This window comes from Garra rufa, chromosome 23 (assembly GCF_049309525.1).
Source record: "Garra rufa chromosome 23, GarRuf1.0, whole genome shotgun sequence".
Taxonomy (NCBI): domain Eukaryota; kingdom Metazoa; phylum Chordata; class Actinopteri; order Cypriniformes; family Cyprinidae; genus Garra; species Garra rufa.
In genome coordinates, this window is record NC_133383.1 from 12,484,104 (window position 1) to 12,503,323 (window position 19,220).

Genomic DNA, 19,220 nt, shown 5'->3' on the forward strand with positions numbered 1-19,220 from the left:
AGGGACAAGAATGAATGAAAATATGAGTACATGAACAAAATGTTTATTTTCTCTATTATAGGTACAGCCATTTAATTTAGAAACAACCACTGCATTTTTGAACAATGTACAGTATAAATAACAAAAAATAAACGACACAGTTCTTTATTATGCAGTCATAATCAAAGTAGGCTACTCTTTCAATATTCAAAGTGCAAATGGAGACCGAATTTTTTAAGTATGATACAGAGTTATAGACAACTTATTACAGCCCACATACTAATAACAGCCTAGATATTTTATGTAGCCTAATTTGTGCACATTGGGGAGTTGCTCTCTAAACATGGGGTATTAAAATTGCTTTTGAATGCGGGTGCGCCTTTTATTTTTGCTTTCGTTTTAACGACCGTGCGAAACTCTCGGCGGCGCTGAGCGTGCATTCTACAATACAAGACATTACTTTAACAAAACCTTTTGAAAGTCGGAGGACACAAACAGGACTTTGAAAAGCGTGTCCCCAGTGGAAATTACGCCCCTGCGTGAGTGGAACTCGGCCGCTGAGAGGAACAGAGGTTGGTTGAGAGAAAAAAAAAACGTCCGGTTCCTAGTTCAGCGGAGCACAGTGTCAGTGACAGAGTGATTGACAGCTAATATCTCAAATCTTCATTAAAGATAATAATATAAAGATTAATTTTATTAAATGGTTATGTAATGATGGAGAGAATGTCGAACCTGTCCCTGCATCAGCTCACAGCAGTCTGTGCAGTAGTTACAGTAGGTTAGTGAAAGTTTTGTAAAGAAATGAAACTAAGTCGCACCACAACAATTTCTTGCACTGGCACAGATGCTCCCAAATATAATTTGAGGTCGCGCAGATTCAATTTTGGGAGCATATGCGACCAAAACGGTCGCAATTGTGAGCCATGTATATTTCAGACGTACAGTTCTTTTTAGGCACAAGTTCATCGCTGCTGTCATTTTCTCCCTTCAAACTCCTGCCATATTTATTTTTCATTCTCTGCTCTGAGCCACCAGGTTCACCTATTCGCCCAGTCTAGCCAATAGCATTATAGCACCTACTTGGGAGGCGGGTATAAAGATAGTAAGCGCCCATCTGTTTGGTCAAATAAGGACAACCTTTGCATGCAATGCACAAATGTTTAGCACATAAATTAAATGTCATTTATCGCAACTCTCTGCAATACCAATATCACGTACACTGTTATCGCGATAACTTTATTTTTTCGATATATCGTGCAGCCCTAATATATATTAATAATAATGGTCACATCTCACTGGAGAAACATTGAGTAAATAAATAATTAAAATTAATGATATGTATTAAATTATTTTATATTTTAATAAATAAGTATATATAAATAATATATAAATTATGCAATTACCGAAGAAAGAGAGAGAGAGAGAGAGAGTAACAATATAAAAAAACTAAAATATTTTTGTTTTTTTTTATTTTATACTTAGACAAATCTCACTGAAGGAATTCAGAGTTGTGTTGTGCTGACAGTGTTTAAGTCTTGTGTCTCATTACTGTAAGGTGAGAACATATTTTCAAACAACACAAACACATACATATGAATGGATATTGATCAGGCTCACAATGACAACTCAAGCTCAAATTTGCTTGTCCCTGACAAAAACAAATGGTTTTGCCAGTTTTTTTTCCCTGGACACATCTCAGCAAAAACTGTAATCATATTAAATATGAACAAAATTGCTGAAAATATATGTCTTTTCTAATCATTTTAAATTTGCTGGGCAAAAAACAAAACAAAATTTTTTTGGTATTAGCCTGCCCAATAAACCACATTACATCAACACACATAAACAACATAAACAAATCTAAAGGGCAACAACAATCGGCTGAGTCGAACTGATCATTAACCTTTATATAAACCTGTTTAAGTGTATTTAGGGCAAGCCATACCTTAATATAACCGACAAGGGCAGCCCTGGACAGAGAGACAGGTGGCTTAAAGAAAAGATTTGCTCTATTTGAGCCGTCTGGCCTTTGTGAGCGAATCAGCCATATAAACATACTTACACAAGCAGAGTGACAGCACATGTAAACATCTACCACAGGTCAGCGGCCACAGGTGAACCGCTCTGTACATGGCCCTCATCCAGTCTCTGGACAGACACACAAGTGTCCAGCATTAGCTCACTCAAATACTCAATTTTGGCATCGGCTCAAGGTCCACTGGAGCAGAACTGATTTTGTTAACCGGGTGAAAAATACCAACTCGCACCACAGCGGCTTCATGGAAAAGGCAAACTTTGCCGATCAAAGTGCGCTGGGAGGACATTAACCTTATACCAGCTACAGCAGCAAAAATTCTGATGGAGTTGGGAAGTTCAGTTTAATTCTGAGAATCTTTCAGGCCATTTTAATAAATTTGCATAAAAAAGAAAAAAGAAAATAAGAACCAACCGAGTTTTATTCATTTATAATATACTCATAAAATATATATATTTTTAACAATACTAATTTATTACACCATTTTAGATAAAAAATAATGACTGTAATTTTTATTGTAATACTGATGGGTTTATTTTTTTGTAATATTGATGTATTAAGTAAATATATGTATAAATAAATTATGTATAAATAGGGTGGAAAAGGAGTAGAACATTTTTGGTAAAAATCCTGGAAAGTTTCCACATTTTCTGGAATGCTTCCAAAATTTACTAGAAATTTTCCACCTTTTTGCAAATAGGTGTATAAATAATAGGGGTGTGACGAGATCTCGTGGCTCCGATGTGTCCCGCGAGATCTGACTGGTCTCGCGAGAACGTGATGATATCATGGCAAAACATTTTGCAATGTTTACATTAGGGCTGCATGACTAATAGTTATAAAAATATCACGATCTCTATTCAAACACCCATGCGATCTTATTCATGAATGACTGTGATTCAGCATTGTCTGTTACAACTGTTTCACGCGCTCCACTGACGCTTACCATGTGAACGTTATTGAAGACATTCGAATCTGCATTCTTAGGCCGCGATCACACCGAACGCGTTTTAGCAGTTGGAGGCGCCTCTTTTGAATGGTTTTCTGTTGGCAGTGAGCGTTCTCCGTGCTGCTTATGCGCACCGGGCGCCTCGCGTTTTCGCCGCCTGCTGCGCCTCGCGTTTTTGCAGGAGCGCTCTGAGCGCCTGAAGTTGAAAAAAAATCAACTCTGAGCGGAAAAACGCCCAACGTCATTCGCGTTCTTTTCCATTGTCCAATCGAATGAACAGAGAGGCGGGCCTTCTGTTGTGGTGATGAAACTTTACCGTTGCTTAAAAAGTCCGGAGACTGCAGAAAAGGAGGAGAAACCTTTGGTGTCTATCGTGGGTAACCCGGAGCTGTATTATTTAGGGTTTCTGCTAATATGGAAGTTTACTTAACAGCAAAAAACTAAGATTTTAGAGCGCTCGCGCTATAATCCTTTGATTTGACTGACAGGACAGCTGTTTTGGTCATTGCTTAGCAACATTAAAAAAACGCAGCACATTGCTCTTTTATTAAAAGTCACCAAAAAAGGCAGTGCTGTGCGCTTCGCGTTTTTAGAACTAAAAGACGCGTTCGGTGTGATCGGGGCCTTACTGCTGTGGTTTCAGAAAGCAACACAGTCTTTTTAACCACATAATCATCATCATGTCTTTGTTACAGACATTTAAATAACATAAGTACTGGGATAAAAGCTTATAGTTTGGATATACACATTTATTGTCTACAGTAGCGATCAAAAACGAAAGTATAACACGTATGTAGAGTAACGTTTATTCTCTTCGCCAGGAGAGGGCGACAACTGCACGTTTAAAAAAATATTTGTCATTGAATTAAACATTCAAGAGATTCCAATAGTGAAAGTCTTTATTAATTGAGACAAGGGCTCCTTCATTTTTTTTAGTTTTTTTTTTTCAGACTTAAGCAATGAACATTATTTCAGAACCAATAGTAAATTATGTCATTTTGTTTAATTTTCTAATCCTTTTTTTCTTCAGAATCGTGATCTCCAGTTTATAAAAGAAAATTGTTTTTCAGTTTACCCAGAATCATGCAGCATTTTTATTACTGCATATAATTCATTAAAATATATGTTTAATTTCATAAAGTACAAGTTCATATCAAAATGCACCTACATTTATTTATTTTATTTTTTTGCATTTTGTGTTTTTTGTTGAATAAAATACTATTGTCCCCTATATATTTCATCATTGAGGATTTATTTAAAAAAGTTAAAAAATCTCGTCTCGTCTCGTTCTCGTGAGCCCAAAATCTCGTCTCGTCTCGTCTCGTGAGATAAGTGTCTCGTCACACCCCTAATAAATAAATAATAAATATATAATAATTATATATAATTTGAATTTATTTTGCACTATACTTTGCAACAGTAAATAATTAGTTAAAATTATGATTCCTCTGGTAATATTAAATTGATTGGTTAATTAATTAATTAATTAATAAACAAATTCATTATTATTATCTATATAATAATAATAATAATATTAATATTATCATCATCATTATCATTATTATTAATAATAAAAAATATATTTTTTATAAAGTGCATCTGATATTCAAAGTGCTAATAAAAAATCTGTTAAATCATTTCAGAGCTAAATATCATACATAAATATCAATATTAAATATTTATAATGTATAGAATTGGTTTATTTTTGTAATATTAATGTATAAAATATAATATATAAATATTATAATATAATAAATACAATAATAATAAATATATAAAAATATTATTAGTTTTTATATATATATATATATATATATATATATATATATATTTTTTTTTTTTTTTTTAGAATTGTTATTTATTTTGCATCAGTAAATATTTAGTTACAATTACAGTTCCTCTGGTTTACTTAATAAATTGATTGCTTAATTTAGTAATTAATAAATAAATTGTATTATTATTATTATTATTGTTACTACCAATAATAATATATATATATATTTTTTATATTTAATAAAAAATAATAATAATCATCATTTTTATAAAGTTGCTTTCTGATATTCAAGTCTAATCATTAAAAAAAAACAACAACAACAAATCCATTAAACCATTTCAGAGCCAGATTGTTTTTTGTTTTATATCTTTCTAATATAAAAAATTGCTAATTACAAAAAAAAAAAAAAAAAAAAAAAAAAAAAAAAATCACAGTTAAACCAATTCAAGGCCAAATATCATACATAAATATCAACTCAAATTGTTTAATGTCCATTTTTTTTTATGTAGCACGTTGCATAAACAACTATTATGTCTAACCATACTTCTTTCCACCAGACCAGGTTGAAACCAGGCAAAGTCTTCGTCCTCCACATATTGTCATTTCTGTGTTATGCAAAATCAATCACTGAATCAATATTCATCATGCACAACGGCGAAGCTGTTAATTCATAATATGAATGAAAAGCCACTCATCCACACCTCCAGTCAAGTGTGACACGTAAGCCCTTCACATGCTGTCACATGACCGAATCCCGTTGTAGAGAGTTACTTAAAAGCTTTCAGGTCAAATCAGTCAGGTCAAGGTCAGAGCGCCGTGTTAATGCCAGGAAAGCAGCCGCTGCCTCCATAAGCCCCTGAGCGCTCTGCTAGGACACAAGGACGTCTGTCCAAGGGCATCTCCAACTACAGCAAGAGATGCGCTCAAACTCAACTAATCAGCGGCCCGCGGCTGATTGGGATGCGGAGAGCGTGAACGCGAACGCCCGGGAATTGCATTTCACACGGAGAAGGTCTTAGTTCAACACAAAAATCCAACACTTTCCACTCGTGTCTACTTCTTGTGGCAGGAGTGCATACAAACAGCAGTCCATAATAATATATCCCAGCATGCCTCGCCGCGTGAAGCATTAGAGCGCTTTGAGAGCAGCGGCATGCGGTGTGAATCTTTCAACGCTTTCACCGCTGGCTGTGCGTGAGGGACGGATAGCTACACCCCGCATCTAGTGGCTGCTGAGGTGTCCCTTGTTGCCTGGCAACAACTCAGCTCGTTTTAACCCCTTTAAGTAAGTCTTAAGTGACTCAGCAGTCTGAGGCCAGTGACGGGTGGGCCGCTCCGAAAGTGACAGGACTTTATTACTTTCCGGGGTTTTAACGTGCAGCTCTGTGCTCAAAAACACAAGGCGGCTTAAATCTGCTCTGCTGTGTTTGACCCCTGACCTCTGCATGAAATGAGTCTTCAGAAACAGCCCGTATGACAAAAGCCCCATGACATCCACAGAAGCAGGAAGCTATTAGTTCAAAGCTGCGATAAATACAAAGACCCGGTTTACACCTGGTATTAACATCCTCTCACGTGATCTTATCACAAGTGGTTGCCGCTTATACCGGTCACTACTTGTGAGCAGATTTTGCCGAGGGACGTCAGTATGTGATTTGAAGGGAAGGTTCACCCAAAATCTATTTATTCAACCGTTTTTGCTTAGACAATTAAAGTCAATAGGGACCAAAGCAACATCGGACTCAATTTACTTTTAGATTAATTTTTTCCCCACAGCTGGAGAAAAATGCATACAGAATGAATCATAAAAATAAATGATAATAATAAATGAATTAACAACAAATTTTCATTTTCAAGAGAAAAAGGTTACCCGAGACAATTTTAGTACAAGACAACAATATCAATAAAAGACCTTACTAGAGAGAATTGTCTCAAAACCACTTTCTTTTAAAGGGATAGTTCACCCAAAAATAAAAATGACCCCATGATTTACTCACCCTCAAGCCATCCTTGATGTATATGATTACTTTCTTTCAGACAAATACAATCTGAGTTGTATTAAAACATGTCCTGGCTCTTCCAAGCTTTATAATAACAGTGAATGGATGTTGAGATTTTGAAGTCCAATAAAGTGCATCTACCCATCATAAAAAGTACTCCACACATCTTCAGCGAATTCTGAAGCAAATTGAAGCATACATCAAAAGGAAAACCACTCTCCTCTTGACTTTGAAATTCTCTGATGTTTTTCTGTACAAATCCTCGTTTTGTACTTTTGATTTGTGACCAGTGTTTTGTTTTGCTCTCTCCTCTGCACTTCCACATTCATCACTTCTTATTGGAGCTTATGTGGTGTAGCCGTATGGAGGATGGATGCACTTTATTTACAGTTGAGGTCAAAAGTTTACATCCCCTTTTCAGAATCTGCAAAAATCTATTTTAACAAAATAAGAAGGATACAAAATGTATGTTATTGTTTATTTAGTCCTGACCTTAATAAGAGAGGGGCGGGGGGGGGGGGGGTGAAAACTTTTTGAATTTGAAGGTCAGGGTAAATTGTACTTATTTTGTCTTCTGCGAAACAAGTATCTTCTGTAGCCTCTGAAGGGCAGTAGTACAAAATGAAAAAAAAAAAGCTATTCAGGCAAAATAAGAAAAATGTACAGATCCACATTCTGTTCAAAAGTTTTCACCCCCTGGTTTTTCGTTCAGCGTTTGAACCTTCTGTGGCATATGAGTCCCTCAGTTGTCCTCAGTGTGAAAAGATGGATCTCAAAATCATACAGTCATTGTTGGAAAGGGTTCAAATACACAAAAATGCTGGAAAACCAAATAATTTGTGAGACCTAAAGAAATAGCAGGCAGTTTAACGGTTTCTGAAAGGGGGATGTAAACTTTTGACCTCAACTGTAGCTTCAAAATCTCAACACCGATTCACTACCATTAAAAAGAGCCAGGACATTCTCAATGTAACTCCAATAGCATTCGTCTGAAAGAAAAAAGTCATATACACCTAGAATGGCTTGAGGGTGAGTAAATCATGGGGTATTTTTCATTTTTGGATGAACTATCCCAAAAAATTATTTCCATGTAAATGAGTAAAAGGCAGCTGAAATCAAATATTGACCAGTAGGCCTATTCAGAGTTCAGCTTTTATTGTAAACCTACGAGCTAGCTCAGGCCTTCAGCTGAAACCCACACTTACAAAATAAAGTTTATTAAAACGGGTCATAACCCACACATCCATCATTCATTCATAAATCCTGAAAACTCCTCTTTAGTTAATTGCTTGGGCCCATGCGATCTGAAAGCTTTCAGATGAGAGAAATAATGAAGCCCGGATCATTCCTGTCGCCTGCTCTGTGAATGTCGTACTGATGCGCTGATTGCAGATCATTCTGCAAGTGTTCGTCTCTTCAGCATTACTGCAGAGTTTGTGTCCTTCTCAGGGCTTTGAAGGTTTCTGAAAGGACAGGCCACTAATACGGTGTGAAGGACAGCTTGGCACGCTGCGGCCTTGGACTACGAAATCTGCATGTATTCATCTCGCGGCTCAGAGAGACAAACGACTAAGCCTTACAACTCCAGAATCACTGCTTTTCACTTAGCGCAGCATATAACCTGCTTAAAATAAGACACCATTAGCAACGTCCCTCAGGAGCAGTAAAATCTCCCTGAACCCAATTGCCAGGATTCCTTGACATCCAGGTCCATCTCGCCTCAGGACATAGCGGCCGATACAGAAATACACCTGGCAGTTAGAGGTCAGCCGGGTAATTATATTAAATTAACTTGCGTGTTGTACAAGTTGTCGATATCATGTTTCTCGGGATCAGCATTTGTCCGTTTTGGAGGCGTTTACAAATGACTTGCATGCTTTACCACTGTTCTTTGCAAAACACTCAAGTAACAAGGCCAGATGAACATTTAGTTACAGCCAGATCTAGATGGTATCTGCACATTCTTACCACATTTAGGGTGATACTAACTTCATTTACTGGCTTATAATCTAACTAGGCCAAATGCATAAGGGGCAATGAAGTGCACAATTTGTAGGTGTGTTGAGGTCGCTGCTGTTGTTCTAATGTGTAGTGATGCTCAATTTATCGGAGTTGCATCTCCCAGCAAACCTCCACCGCAAATTCAGCAAACTATAAATCGTTTACAGTAAATCAATCAGCAAAAATCAATCCATCGCTATAAATGAAAGCCCTGCCTCTGTCCCAAGGCTGAGTAGAGAAGAATCTGTGCCTATTTCATACTGTCTCAGCGTTTCTGAGCCAGACATTTCTTCTTTTGGTGTACAAAACGTACACTCGTACAAACAGTACCGGTTCCCACTGATCTCCAGGCCACCTATTATCACTGATATACCCTGTATAAAACAAGATTCATTGCACAAGGAACAAACAGGCAACCACTGTGTCCCTGAGCTGTCAACTGACCTGTTAATGAGTGTAAATCGCCCGTGGCTTCTATGGATTTATGACACGTTACACCATGCAAGTTTATGTTGCACAAGCTAAAACCATGTGTTCGAGTACTACTGTGAGAAATGCCACTTAATGATGAAAGCAAAATATTCTAAAAAAGGCAGTGAACAGACGTCACAAAGTTGAGGATGATGTTTAGGATGCTATTTTAAAATGACGATGACCCAGCGCGGTTTTAAACGCTCTCAGTTCATTGTATTGACATCCCCTTTGAGAAATTAGGTCGCCATGTGTTCATTTTCATTTCTCTAGGAACGATAACATGAATAAAAAAAAAGCCAGATAGCAGGTCGCATAATGCTGTCAGCCTGAATCTATCCCATCTTGTCTACAAATGTGGACCACAAAACCAGTCTTAAGTAGCATGGGTATATTTGTAGCAACAGCCAAAAAAAATTGAAGATTCTTGGTGGAGATATGAGACTGAAAGAAATTCGTAGAAAAGGGAAAAAAACGAACAAATACTACTAAAACAAAATCTACAACTCATCCCGACTTCTTCACAACACACACACACATCTATGCTCTTTGCACAGACTATGACAAACACTTCTTAGAAACTAGTCTTTACCGAAGAAAGCCACCTGAACCAACACTGAACCCGAACTATGATCTCTGACCACCTCTAAACTGCAACCCTTGACCTCCTCGGCCCTAGTTTTATTGACTGAAGCCACAGGAAACCTTATGAAAACTATAAACAATGCAAAGTCCAAAATGTGTGTCAGGTAAAGGTAAGATCTTTCCCTGAAGAGATTAACCAAGAGTATTAATGACTTTTATGGCTACCATTAATGACAGCTCTCAAGTATAACAAACAGCACTGAATAACCCTCAGTCAGACACTAATATTTAAGACAGACTATTATATATAACCTATATATGGATCATCAGTATAGTGAAAAGTCAAGATCACTAGCAAACCACATTTAGGACTTATTACGCTGCATTAAATAATATTACATTATAAAAGATAAAGATATGGCTTGGAAACAGAGAAATATAAATACTCCGTATGTATATGAATAATATACCAGCAGATAAATGAAGCGGTTACATCGCACTGACTGTAACAGAGAAACAAAATGGAAACTAAATGACAGGAGCGACCATTGCGATTCACACAGCATGGGTTCTTGCGTCTTCGGTCTCTCCGTTACGTTTTTAAGACGCCGTGTCAAGTTAAAAACAGTTCAACTTTTAACCACGGCCGTCCTGCTTATGAACCGAAGAAAGCGTAAACGGCGTCTCACATTCCGTTTTTCCTTAAGCACCTCCTAGGACTACAATATACAGACAGCAAACATCCTAGTCATATGCAGCGGAGTGTCTCCAGCTGCTGGGCGGGCATCGAGTGGTCTCGACACGTACCTGATTCCGCTATCCGAGCTTGAGCGTTTTTCCTACGCGTAGACGTGCGCCGTGAGCCGCGCCAAATGGAAGTAGAGTCCAAAAACTCGTCGGGCTCCTGCACCGACTGTCGGGTCTGGGTCTGAACTGTATATTCTCGGAATCCCCGAGAACTCCGCAATGTTCACACTCCTCCTCCTGCTCTTTCTCTCTCTCTCTCTCTTGCTCTTTCTCTCTCTCTCTCTATCACTCTATCTCTTGCCCTCCCTGAATGAGTGAGTGAGCGAGCGAGCGAGCGCAGCTTAAAGCTACAGGAGACGCTTTGTGTGTGTGTGTACGTATATGTGCGTGGTGCGCGCGCACAGCGAGACGTGCGTCAGCTCACCTCTTACCTTTAGTAATCTGGAGTAGTCTGAGGAAAGCAGCAGGGCCGCTGCTGGCCAAATGGGTGCCCTAAGCAAAAATTTACTTTTGTGCCCCTTCCCCCAAATATTACGGAAGTAAAACAAAAAAACAAAAACAAAAAAAAAAAACACCTACTATAGGGGCCAAAATAGAACTTTATTCAAATAAAAGTAAATACATAAATAAATTGTATCATTTATAAATTACAATTGTAGCTCTACAGAGCTTTCCAAAGTTCAAAATTTACAATAAAGCAGACTTTGACAATAAAGCAGACAAGGGTTATGATGTCCACATATTTTTTGTTGAGGAAATGATAGGAAAGATTATGTGGATATTTTAAATGTTTGGTCAATATTAAACAAGGAATTTGATCATCATGTAAGTGTAACAACTGCATTTACCAGGCCTTTGGTGCCCTTTTCAGGCATTTCTATTAAAATTGTAATGTAAACTGTTAATTTTGTATTAGATTATGTATTTTAACACTGTTATTTAATGACACCATATGGTCATTGTTAATCAATAATCATAATTGCCTCTGTGTTTTAATATAATGCATTTTAAGTCACTGTGTTTACTTAGATCTGCTTGTATTCATATTAAGAAAGATGCGTTAGTCGTGAAATTATTACCGGCATTAAAACACATTATTAACGTTGACAGAATAAAATAAAGTTTCACAGGATTATGAACGCAACTGAAAGTGATACACGGGCTTCATCTTGGGCTTTTTTTTTCTTTCGTTTCTCGGCGCCGGACTGTTGATGTCTCTTTCCAGGACCAGGCATATTGTTCATCAATTATTATCATCATTTTTGGCCAAATAGGCAGCCGTAAACAGAGGTGAGGGCGCGTCGCGGCGCAGATGCTGCGCGTCATCACGTGTGCTTACTAGCCTACTCTGCGCTCACCATAAAATGCAATATCTCAATATCTCAGTTTTTTGCACTCTTCTCTTTGATTTGTTATATCTATAGTACTCAAAACATTTTTCCCGGTCTGACCGATTAGTACAGCTCAAAATATGACAATGACTGACCATTTTCACCAGGAAAAAATGCGAGTTTCCTTCGGTTCAGTGGCATTGTTTATGCTCAGTGCTGCCGATTGGCCGACTGATGACGCGTCGTGAAAACACTCTATATTCAGTATAACTGCATGATCTACAGTATAACAAGACGTTCTATGTTGTTAAGATTTTAAATAGTCTATTAAAGTTAAATGCTAAAAAGTTTTTTGAGCATTCTTGTAGCATTTCAGCATAAATCCGCTTTTTTCAAGTGTGATTCAGCTACACCGGATCAGCAATTTCAGTGCTATCTCACCAAGTTAACCTTTGAACTTAGAGGACCTTTCATCTTTGAACTGCGACCTCAAATGCCACATGAATGGAGATGCAATATCCGCCCTTCATTCCTTCACCATCTCGAGCTGGTGACCTGTGCTCCAAAGCTTTTCACAGAACCGTGGTTCACGGAACTTCAACCTTTGACCTCAGAACAGAGACACGTGTGTTTAAGTGTGTTTTTTTTGTTCAGTCATTCTGTACATTAGCCATCCTCGACTTATTCTTTATGGACTACGTCACCTGCAATTAAGCCTGTTGATAATCATCTTTAAAGCATCACAGGTATTTTACAGATTTTGGAGATTTTGGAAACATGTACTGGCAGCTTTTGCATTCAGTGTAAACACATTTATTAGGTCTTCCAATCAATGTTTTTATCTGATATTTACATGAATTCAAAACTTGTTCAAACTAGTAACCCACAGAAAAGTCTTAAGTTGTTTAGCGTAATTGTTTGTCTTTAACAAACTTATATATATATATATAAATATTAGGGCTGTCAATCGATTACATTTTTTTTTAATCGCGATTAATCGCATGGTTGTCATGAGTTAACTCGCGATTAATCGCACATTTTTATCTGTTCTAAATGTACCTTAAATTAATACTTTTTAAAGTTTTTAATACTCTAATCAACATTGGCATGGACAAATATGGATTGAATGTATTTAAGCAAATATATGTTTATTATTAGTGAAACCACACTCGACATAGAGGATGAAGACTAGACATGTTTCAAAGGTCATAGATGTTTTTCAAATAACTTGTTCATGTCTATTTGACACATGGAAAAAAAAAAGAACATATTCCCGCAAGTGTACATTACCTGTCCAAGTTTTTGGACAGTAAGTACAGCAAAAACAGTCAAATTTTGAAATATTTTTGCTATTTAAAATAACTGTTTTCTATTTGAATATATTTTAAAATGTAATATATTCTTGTGATTTCAAAACAGAATTTTTAGCATCATTACTCCAGTCACACGATCCTTCAGAAATCATTCTAATATTCTGTTTTTCTGCTTAAAAAAACATTTATTATTATTATTATGTTGAAAACAGCTGAGTAATATTTTTTCAGGTTTCTTTGATAAATAAAAAGTTCAGAAGAACAGCATTTGAAATAGAAATCTTTTGTAACATTATAAATGTATCTATCATCACTTTTGATCAATTTAATGCATCCTTGCAAAATAAAAGTAATAATTTCTCCATACTTTTTAATGGTATAGTGTATAACGTTTTATTTCAGATAAATTCTGATCTTTGGATCTTTCTATTCATCAAAGAATCCTGAACAATTACTCAACTGTTTTAAATATTGATAATAATAAATAATAATAAAAAATCAGCATATTGTTTTCTGAAGGATCATGTGACACTGAAGACTGGAGTAATGATGCTGAAAATGTAGCTTTGATCACAGGAATAAATTACATTTATTCATAAAATGCATTCAAATAGAAAACAGTTATTTTAAATAGTAACATTTTTTACTATTTTTGCTGTACTTTGGATTAAATAAATGCAGGCTTGGTGTGCAAAAGAGATTTAAAAAACATTAAAAATCTTACTGCTCAAAAACTTTTGACTGGTAGTGTATGTCTCCTCAAATGCTTCCAAAACCAAGTTATGTATAGATTTGTGACCCTGGACCACAAAACCAGTAAGTCGCTGGGGTATATTTGTAGCAATAGCCAAAAATACATTGTATGGGTCAAAATTATTGATTTTTCTTTTATGCCAAAAATCATTAGGAAATTAAGTAAAGATCATGTTCCATGAAGATTTTTTTGTAAAATTCCTACTATAAATATATCAAAATGTAATTTTTGAATAGTAATATGCATTGTTAAGAACTTAATTTGGACAACTTTAAAGGTGATTTTCTCAGTATTTTGATTTTTTTGCACCCTCAGATTCCAGATTTTCAAATAGATGTATCTCGGCCAAATATTGTCTTATCCTAACAAACCATATATCAATAGAAAGCTTATTTATTGAGCTTTCATATGATGTATACATCTCAGTTAACTTGTAAAATTTAACCTTATGACTGGTTTTGTGGTCCAGGGTCACATTTATACTCTTAGTGCAGTTTCAAACTAATATTTTCAACTGGTTGTCACAAACAAGTGTGTCAGACTGAATGAAGTATAATCTTACTGTGGCAGGTTTATTCTCTGGTTCCACAGGTCCAGCAGGTCGCCCAGGGCATTTGAACTCAAGACGCCTGACTGTCTCAAGGGGAAGAGACCTCTGTGTCAGAGGACATTAACCTTTGACCTCTGGCCCCATCCATGCATTAACCTCTGTGTATCTGGTGGCCAGGAAAAAAGATATGACATGAGATGACACAACATAGGAAAATAAGAATGCTTGCAGCAAGACCTCACTGGTTAAATGCATATCAATACATCTTATTATACAAAGTTCTGCAGCCTTCAGATGCATGACATGCTACAGGTGCGACTGATGAAACAGTGTCATTTGAACCTCTTGAACTTCAAATTACCTTTGTGTTTAGAAACATAAGAGGGCAGTCAGTGTGAACACACTCGCAGATTTGTACTAAACAGTTTGTGCCAAACAAATTAGGAGGAAAATGGCAAAACGTCAAGAAGCAGTGAGGTTAAGTAAACAAGTGTCAGGTTCCTCTCACAGGAGCTTTTATATACTCAAATAAGATTCTGCTAAAAGACGACAGAAATGTGAATAGTGTTAATTTGCTCTAAACTGAGTAACACCTACCTATTGTCTTACACTGGGTCAACACTGACACTATTTTATATTTAATTTATTCATCTTAATTCTTGCAATTTGCTCTTCTGATTTACTTTTGATATTTAACAATATATTGATTTACTATTGATATTTAACAATATATGGTTATTTGTTTTTATTATTTTATTGAATTACACTTAAATGTTGTGCTTTGAAACGTGCCCCCCCCCCCCTTCTTTACCTCTGAAAACATCCTTTATTTTAGGTTTATAAAGAAAAGAAATACAAAAACCAATGGAAAGCATTTTGAATTGCCCGTCAATTTTTACGTTTGGTAAATAACAAAAATGCTTTAGTTAACACACCATCTTATTTAGTATGGTAAGTGATTTGCATTTTTTGATTTCCGTTGATTACACTGGAGGTGCATGGAAAGGTTTAAATGCAGTATGAAACACAAAATAAATTAAAATTAATATCCAATTGTTACATGAAAAAGCCTAAATAAAACAATCTGGCATTCTAGTAAAAAACAACAACACATGAACCAGGATACAGAACGCAATAAATTAATTAATACAAAAAAAGCATATGAAAACACAGCAAAAATACAAAATATAAAAACATAATACAATCTGGGATTTGTAGTAAAAAATTTAAAATAAATAAATAAAAAACAAAACAGAACCAGGATACAAAATTCTATAAATAAATAAATAAATAAAACAAATATTTTTAATTATTACATGCCAAAGCATACAAAATAACAATAAATAATAAAATAAATTAAAAATTAAAAACACAACAGAACCAGGGTACAAAATGCAATAAATAAATGATTGATTTTTGATAATAAATAATAAGATAATAAATTATAAAATTATATTAATAAAATAAATAAAAATAAAATGCAATAATTTCTTTATTTATAATTGTTATATGCCAAAGCATACAAAATAATATCATAATAATAAATAATAAAATAAAAATAATAATAATAAAAAAAAACTAGGATACAAAATGTAATAAACAAACAAAAAATAAATAAATACAAATAGATTTTTAATTGTTACATGGCAAAGCATACAAAATAATAAAAATAATAATAAATAATAAAATAAATTGTATAATTTTATAATAATAAATAAATAAAAAACAGAACAGAGCCAGGATACAAAATTCAATAAATAAACAAATAAATAAATAAATTATTGATTTTTATTTGTTATATGCCAACGTGTACAAAATAATAATATAATAATAAATAATAAAATAAATAAAACGCAACAGAACCAGGATATAAAATGCAATAAATAAATAAATAAATACAAAATTGATATTTAATTGTTACATGCAAAAGTAGACAAAATAATATGAATAATAATGATGATAATAATAATACAATAACAACAGAACCAGGATACAAAATGCAATAGATAAATAAATAAATGGATAAATAAATAAATAATTGATTGATTTTTAATTGTTATATGCCAAAGCATACAACATAAAAATAACAATAATAAAATAAATGAACACAAAAATAAAAGACACAACAGAACCAGGATACAAAATGCAATAAATAAATAAATACAAAATGGATTTTTAATTGTTACATGCCCAATCTGGCATTCTAGTACAAAATATATAAATAAATGAAAAAAATAAAATAAAAAAACACATCCGGTTGTTCCATGCAAAAGTATACAAAACACAAAATCTGGCATTCTAGTTAAATAAATTAAAAACACCACAACACGAATCAGGCTTTATTAAAACCAATCCTTTAAAGCGAGAGTAAATGACACAGGTGATCACCGCAGCATCCAAAGTCATGACCTAGATAAAGATGTATTCATAAATAATCAGACAGGCGTGAAGGCATAAGATTTAATATTCTGTTTTTGCAGGGCTCCAAATATACGTCTAAAAATAGCCCTCACAGGATTATATCTCGAACAGGAAGCTTTCAGAGCGCTCAGTGACTGAGCGCCCGTTAGCCTCTTGATATCTCCATGATGTGTGTCAGAAAGAGGCGGGAGGTGACTTCATCCTATTTTTTAAGTCTTTTTTCGCTCCCTGAAGCTCAAAGACACACAAAAGTCTGAGAATCCAAAGGCGCGAGACGAGTCTCTAGTGCATTCGTGCCACAAAAATGGTTTCCCAAAATGACGCTCTCTGCGTTAATCAAAAGTGATGAGTGATTTGAGCTTGTCGTTTCATGAATAAATAAGTTTAAAAGCTCCCCGGTGACTGACGGGGAAAAGAGTATTTACTCTGGATGTCCCTCTTTACATCTTCAGCGTTTAACCTACATTCGCAGGCTCTCAAACACTTTGGCTGTCACTTCTGTGTCTTTGCTCAAATTTGAAATCTAGGTTGCCGCTGGTGCGCGTACGTGTGAGTAAGCGCGGCGAAATCTAGCAGAAGGACAAGTCCCGGCCTGTCACAGAGAGGTGCTTCGCGGACTATCCTTCCTTGTGCTTTCTGAGCGTGTCTTCTTGACCTACTTTGTGGTCTTTGGTTAATCCCTGGGTACGAGAGAGAGAGAGAGAGCACGGAGTGGTCTGGGAGGGGCTGCTTTGCTTTTCTTCTGCCTCATTTGACTATCAGATGGAAAGGACAGAGCCCCTTGTAAAAACATTTCCACGCAGCCGTGGGATTTAAATGTGCCATCACAGCACTCTCTGCCGTTGTTATTCTTTCCCTCTCTGATCTTTTCCCTACTGCGATTCCCGAAGATCTTTTTCTCCGAGGAGGCATCGGAGTTGTTACTGACACCGAGACATGGTTCTCATCAGGTGACAAACACGCTCTGACATCTTTCTTGTCATGTCGCGTCTGGCCTTGTTTCTAACTTAACACGCCATTCTCTGGAGAAGCCACGTTTTTTTTTGTAGGGCAGGCTTTTGTAGGAGAAGCACACTTTTCCTTGTGGACTTTGTCGTGCATCAGAATTCGAGATAAACACGTTCTAAAAGACAGTGTATCGGCTTTCTGAGTGACACAGTTGGGTGAGATTTTATTACTGAGCGTTAAAAGGATCGAGTTATTGAACCTCTCTCTTGTCGTCCTGGTCCGTGTCGGATTGCTGATGTTGTGGTTGATAGGGGATCGTGTTTGTGTTTAGGACATGTGTTACAGACCTCAGCTTTACCGTGGATGAAACAGAAAGAACTCTGTATGGAGGTTTCTGCTTTTAAAGGAATACTTCACCCCAAAATTTAACCTCTGTCAATATTTACTCACCCTCAAGAGGTTTCATACAACTTGTGTGCTAGTTTCCAAGTTTCGTGAAGCTTTATGATAGCTTTGACTGAACTTGGACTTCACTGTAGATGTCAAATCCAATATGGCTGTTTTTCGTGCATCATATGCCTTGTGAAAGTATTCATACCCTTTTATTTTTTCCACGTTTTGTTATGTTGCTGCCTTATGTTAAACTGCTTTAAATATTTGGTTTCCACATCAATCTACACTCTGTACATCACAATGGCAAAGCAAAAACAGGTTTTTAACATCTCTGCAAATTTATATGAATATATAAAAAAATAAATCATTCCATTGCATAAGTATTCATACTCTTATCTGGGACAGTTTAAATTTAGCTCAGGTGCATTCATATTGCTTGTAGATGTTACTACACGTCAAGTGGAGTTAACCTGTGGCAAATTCAATTGAATAGGAATGATTTGGAAAGGAAACACATCTTAATAAAAAAATGCATATCAGAGCAAAACCATGCCCTGAGGTCAAAAAACTGCCTGTAGAGCTCCGAAAAGAAATTCTCCTGGCCAAACTAAACAATTGATGGAGAATGGCTTAAGTTAGACTGGTGACCACGAACCTGATGGTCACTCTAGTTGAGCTCCATGATCATATATGCAGCTGGGAGAAAATTACAGAAGAACAAACATCACTGCAACACACCACCGATCCAGCCTTTATGGTGGTGTGGCAAGACTCAATCCTCTCCTCAGTGAAGAAACATTTGCAAAAAAGCACCTAAAGGACCCTCAAACTGTGAAAAACAAGATTCTGTGTTCTGATAAACCCTAAATTCCAAGCATCATGTTTGAAGGAAACCATGCATTGTAAAGTAAAGTCAAGTAAAGTAAAGTGTGCAGCTTAATGCTGTGGGGCTGTTTTTCAGTGGCAGGG

At 35.8% G+C, this 19,220-nt stretch overlaps 1 protein-coding gene across 1 annotated transcript in view; it reads right to left on the reverse strand.

Annotated features, from left to right (window-relative positions):
- The window catches only part of nrip1b (nuclear receptor interacting protein 1b), a 32,500-nt gene extending 21,678 nt beyond the window's left edge, over window positions 1-10,822 (reverse strand). Inside the window, exon 1 of the mRNA XM_073829983.1 lies at window positions 10,602-10,822. The gene's annotated coding sequence lies outside the window, so the exon portion shown is untranslated. The remainder of the gene's footprint in view (window positions 1-10,601) is intronic.
- Between the last annotated feature and the right edge of the window lie 8,398 nt (window positions 10,823-19,220).